This window comes from Dermacentor silvarum, chromosome 4, assembly GCF_013339745.2.
Source record: "Dermacentor silvarum isolate Dsil-2018 chromosome 4, BIME_Dsil_1.4, whole genome shotgun sequence".
NCBI lineage: Eukaryota > Metazoa > Arthropoda > Arachnida > Ixodida > Ixodidae > Dermacentor > Dermacentor silvarum.
In genome coordinates this window covers 230,898,684-230,904,497 of record NC_051157.2, presented here as the reverse complement: position 1 = coordinate 230,904,497, position 5,814 = coordinate 230,898,684, and the positions used below count along the sequence as shown (strand labels likewise).

Sequence of the window (5,814 nt, the reverse complement as noted above, 5' to 3'; positions counted from 1 at the left end):
CCCATCCCAGCACAAACTGTCAAGGGCTTTTCGATAGCGAGCGGGCGCGTTGCGGCATCTCGCAGCGGCCGCGGAATCGACGGACCGCATGGATTTATTTCAATTACGAAACTTTTGGGTATAAAGTTCTCAAACTTTTGACGCGAAAGGTGCACTGACATTTCCAAAGGCGAGCTTTAAAGGATTTAAATTCTGGACCTTTATGAGGTTAATGCTCTTATAAGCTTGGGCCAACATGCGTGCACTGGAGCCCTCGTGTGCAGAAATGGAAGCATGCGCTCGCAATCTTCCACACACACGAAAATACTAAATATCACCGTGACTGTGAGCTAGCAGCTGATAATTTTCTCCAAACATTTTCAGGAAGCGTGCCCAATGTGATCGATCAGCTGGACCAGGGCAGGCAAAGTAAAATATGAGAAAACAGAAGAAAGTAAATGGCCTATTATTGAGGAAATTCTTTTTGCGGGCGACAAGGTTTGGCTCTCCGTGGCCACAGGGACAGTGGCCCTATGGATTAACAGCATAGCCCCCACTGAAAATACACGTATTTTCAGAGCGCTTCTTCGCATGAGAGCTGATCGTGGAGATGCATATCTGAAGAACCATTTGGAAAGTTGCCCCAGTAATGCCTCGTATGTAAGCCCAGATGCCCAAAACCAAATTATAGATACTTGTGGTAAAATTATCAAAGAAAGCCTTCTCCATACTTCCTGACGAAACCACGGACATCGCTGGAATCGAACAGCCTACTGTTTGTGCAAGGTACCTAAACAAGGATGCCAACGACATCGATGGAGTGTTTTAGGTTTTAGCACCGGAATAGATGCTCTCCCTCATTGCGACTGCAGGTTCTATATAAATGTGTACAAACTGCTGCAGATTCTGGTGACCCTTCCAGTGCCCATTGCCAGCGCAGAGATAATATTTTTTAACAAGAGTTTACTAAAAAACTTCTTGCGCTCTACAATATCTGTGGAACGCATGGTTAGGCTGGCGCTTCTATACACCCACAGAGACGTCGGCATCAACGTGTCCGAAGTCATTGACTGCTTCGCTCAACTTCCTCGCCGAGAGAAGTTTGTCCTTTAGATAGCGAAGCAGCAAAAATCAATGCAAGTAAAAGTATCTGTTCCTTCAGGTCCATAAGCTCGTAATTATGAAAACGTATGACTGTTCATTAGCTTTTAAAACCACAGAAATTTTAGCCGTTTATTCTAGCAGTTAGCATCATGATCAAAATTATCATGCGAGTACGAAAATTACGAGGACATCAATAATCAATTTTGACCGACCTTGCTCATTGAAAGCCCGGCCCACGCGGCATTTGCCAAACCACACTCGGATATTGCGTAGTTCAACTTTCCGCAGCATCTGTAGCTTTCGTTTGTCCTTTTCTTTCCTTTTTAGCTACCCACTTTTACTTCTTTTTTGAAACGAAGCAATACCCTCCTTTAATTTCGGGTGCAGAATAATTGTTGCTGCTGTTCAGGCAGTTAAATTACACATTTTCGTCTTGATTTCTCCATTATTCCTCTATTATTCTACCCATATGGCACTGTCGCGACCCTCGCATGGCCCGAGTACATATCACGATTTCTGCGATCATTGTTTTGTTCTTGCCTAGATCATTTGTCTTTCTGTGCGCAAACTTTACTATATGTGACTGCGCAACATGTTTATTTGTCTTGTTTGCCGCGTTATATACAGTGACATTTGCTTAAATACGTAGATTTATTGGAGACTTGGACGAATATTTAAATATCTTGTTGCGACCTTTTGTGTATACAAGCAGTGAACTTTGTTTCCAGCGACTCTTTTTTGCCCTTTAGCGAATTGTATCTGGCATTTGTATATTCCATTCTATCTTCGCATTGCTAAGGTAAATTTTGCAGAACTCCTGCTTTTATATGTACTCACTGTTGCGACTATAATTTTGTTTCAATTACTGACAATACACGACTGGTAACTGCTGCTCCTGCGCAATTCATTGCAACTAAGGACAGCGTCATTGAGTTTTTTTCCTGGTCGTTGCATATGTGCAAAAATGTAAACAGGGTTCTTGAATGACAAAGATTCATCAAAATATTTGTCCTCAACTTATTCATTTCATGGCCTTTACGTTTTTCATATCAGCTGCATGCACTGCCTTGCTCGTTTCGAACTGATATAGTTCGAAAGTTCGCGTGATATTTTCTTTACTTATTAAATAGACAAAAAAAAACGCGGCAGCATTGGTATCAGTTATTTCTGCCACAGTTTTTGGGACATACGAATATATTATTGCATGAAAAAAATACATATTGTACTTGACAGTGCGTAGCGCTCAATAATTCGTTGGCAGCATATAGTATACACTGGCATTGGCAGTGGCAATGCAGTTATTATTCATGTATTTGATCCCTTGACAAATTCTATAAGGAGGAGGCCGCGCTGCAACCTCAGCGCCCCCCCCCCCCCCCCCCCCCCCCGAACAAAATTTCTGGCTACGCCACTGTGTGTAAGTTCTTGCGGGCTGTAAGTTGTCCGTATAATAATTATACTGTAATAGGTAGTGTTTCAAAACTATACATATGTTGTTTCTGAAATTAAACTTCACTGAATGCATCCACATCTGTTCTCATTTGGTCGTAAATATTTTTCGCTATCTTCTTGTAGAAAAATATCTTCAAACGTTAGAATGTTGTGCTTGTGAGAGAATCTGGCGGAACGCGTTCGATTAAGCGGCTGCCATTCTTTTTTGCGGTCTATGAACTGTTTATTTATTTGTTTTAGTGATCGTGCCCCAAATTAACACGTAGTAATGCATACACTAACGTATAATGAAGCTTTTTTTCTACCCAAAGTGGCAACAAACACTTGATTTTTCCGATTATACCAATGGATCGTGAAATATTTGTAGAAAGATTGTTGATGTGGAATGATCAATTTAGCGTTCTTTAGAAAACAACGCCAAGGCACTTCTGACATACAGCGTGTTCAATCAAAACCCCTCGAAATGTAACTTGAATTTCGCGAAGTATATATTTATTTGTTGTTTGAAAACAAGTTTTTTTTAGTATTTAGCACAAGTTTGCTTGTTTTTAGCCATACCGACCAGCGTTTCTACCCACTGCTTCTTGTTTCTCTAGATTATCGTAATCTCAGCCAGAACGTTAGCGTCATGACCATATGTTACGATGTCTGGTGTTAGTGTTATATTTACGATAGTAGTTATATATAACACTAAGAAAAACGGGCCCATTATAAACGGTGTCTACGGTGTCCCCTGTGGGACGCTGTATTTTATCTTACACATTTTTGACATTGCATGCTGCATGTCAGTACGCTGAACTCGATTTGTGAGATAACTACTCGTTAACTTTAAGGAACCACCTCTTATTCAGCATTCGTTCTGTTTTTCCAAAAAACATTGCTTGATGAAATCATCGACTTTTTCAAAATCGAGACACGCTTATAACACATGACACGCTTTATAACTTTTGTAAATATAGGCAACAGAGAAATTCGCCTACAGCTACTTATACATAAAAAACAAAAACAGGCAGACTCAATGGCAGTTGACATCTACGTCAAGGGAAGCATTCTTGGTACGTTTGGATTATTAGTCATGCTTGTGTGTACAGGAAGTGTGGTTTTCGAGTTATAAATGTTAGTATTAACGAACAGCATGTTATACGAAGAAATGATTTTATTTGCAGCGAATTACTATTATAGTTGCAGTGAAATACTACACATAATTGCGCGCAGTACATCATATATATTTTACTTGTTGAAATTTTCAGTGGTGTCCATACTGTTTTGTTCTTGTATTTTTGCATGTAATGGTCTTGATTGCAATACATAAAAATAGGCAAAACTGGTTAGACTCATAGCGAAAGACTAAAAGGGGGTCTAAACTAAACTATGTACGTACAAGCAATACATTTTACGAAGCAAACAGTAAATGATAAATCAATCTCTACTGAGAAAGAAAATGGACGGGGAAGAGAAACCATGAACTGTGAATAAGCATAACCGTGGATGGCAGGCCGCGTGTCGAAGCGTGCGTCCGTGCCGTTATGGTTTCAATATCAGCTCACGTGTTCCAATCCCGCGGTATTTTATTAATGTTTATTTAATTACTTATAGCGCCGTACTTTGTTGAAAATTATGAGTTTCCAAAGTCACAAGCTAAAGTTTAGGCAAGTTGCTGGCCCTGCTCCGCCATCGTGCTAAACGCATTTGGCCCTAGGTGCCATACATACGTAATACGTTGCATGGAACTCGGCGAGAAAGCTTCGCTTTAAGTAAGAAAATCAAACAAGCCGTTCAACATTGTGTGCTCTAGCTTCCAATAAAAGAACCTCAGTGCTTTGAAGAGTTGAGATTATTTTTATTTATTTTTATTTGCGATACTGCCAGTCTCACTGAGACCAAAGCAGGTGGGCATTGTATTAGGCAGTTTTACAAAAAGAAACAAACAGGTCATACTACATATTATGTGCCATCCGTGTAGACATGTATGTATCATGGATTAGCATTCGTATTTCTGGCATAGTGCTAGTTGCTGAGCAGCTTTAACGAACATATCTCGTTTTATAATTATACTATCTATTGCCAACTCTATTTCTGAGGGCGCCAGCAGCCATGGAGGATATTCGACGTTTTATTTCCCAAACTCAATTCAACTCAAGGGTCTAGAATTTCACTATGGGCATGACTTTTGTCCCTTATCAATATGTCTAAAACCAACGCGTGGTTCTTATACTGCATTTGAAGCCTGAAAAAAATGCCCTGTTTCGGAACTTCCCGAACTAGAAACGGTGGTAGGCAAGGCTCAACAATAACAAGGCGTAGCTTGTGCCACCCCCAGGCACATGCGATGACCTCTCGCTAAGAGGAGTTACTCTTGCGAGGTGCGGCAAAGGTCGTATAAGATGGGCGAACAGCATGCATGCTATTCGAATTCAAGCACTGTGAATCTTGAGCGTGGGCGATACTCATCTGCACCATTAATTAAAGGGAAACTGAGACTTCCACCCAAATGTAGCAATTTGCTACAATGGAAACCCAACCGGGTTCCTCGAAAGAAAGCCTCGCAGTTGAAGAAAAATTCGGCCTGGTCCGGGACTCGAACCCGGGACCACCGCCTTTCCGGGGCAGCCGCTCTACCATCTGAGCTAACCAGGCGGCTAGCAGATGGCAGGGCGAAGTCGAATTTGTCGACAACTCGAAGCAAAGGCAAGTGTATGACGTAATAGCTCAGCGGAAATCCGCTAGGTGGAGATAAGTAATTAAAGGGAAACTGAGACTTCCACCCAAATGTAGCAATTTGCTACAATGGAAACCCAACCGGGTTCCTCGAAAGAAAGCCTCGCAGTTGAAGAAAAATTCGACTATTACGGCATACACTTGCCTTTGCTTCGAGTTGTCGACAAATTCGACTTCGCCCTGCCATCTGCTAGCCGCCTGGTTAGCTCAGATGGTAGAGCGGCTGCCCGGAAAGGCGGTGGTCCCGGGTTCCGAGTCCCGGACCAGGCCGAATTTTTCTTCAACTGCGAGGCTTTCTTTCGAGGAACCCGGTTGGGTTTCCATTGTAGCAAATTGCTACGTTTGGGTGGAAGTCTCAGTTTCCCTTTAATTACTTATCTCCACCTAGCGGATTTCCGCTGAACTATTACGTCATACACTTCATCTGCACCATGCATGATACACCAGAAAGCCTGCGAAGTACATTCACTATCAGACTGACCCGCAAACAGTTGAAACATTTCCGTCTCAATCTGGACAGATAACCTTTAAAGAACATCACACGTCACCGATTTCTTGAAA

The 5,814-nt window shown here is 41.7% G+C and overlaps 1 non-coding gene across 1 annotated transcript; it reads right to left on the bottom strand.

Moving 5' to 3' along the window:
- Positions 1-5,098: 5,098 nt before the first annotated feature.
- On the bottom strand, positions 5,099-5,172 carry Trnas-gga (transfer RNA serine (anticodon GGA)). Its single transcript has one exon. It is a non-coding gene; the product is annotated as a tRNA-Ser (tRNA).
- Between the last annotated feature and the right edge of the window lie 642 nt (positions 5,173-5,814).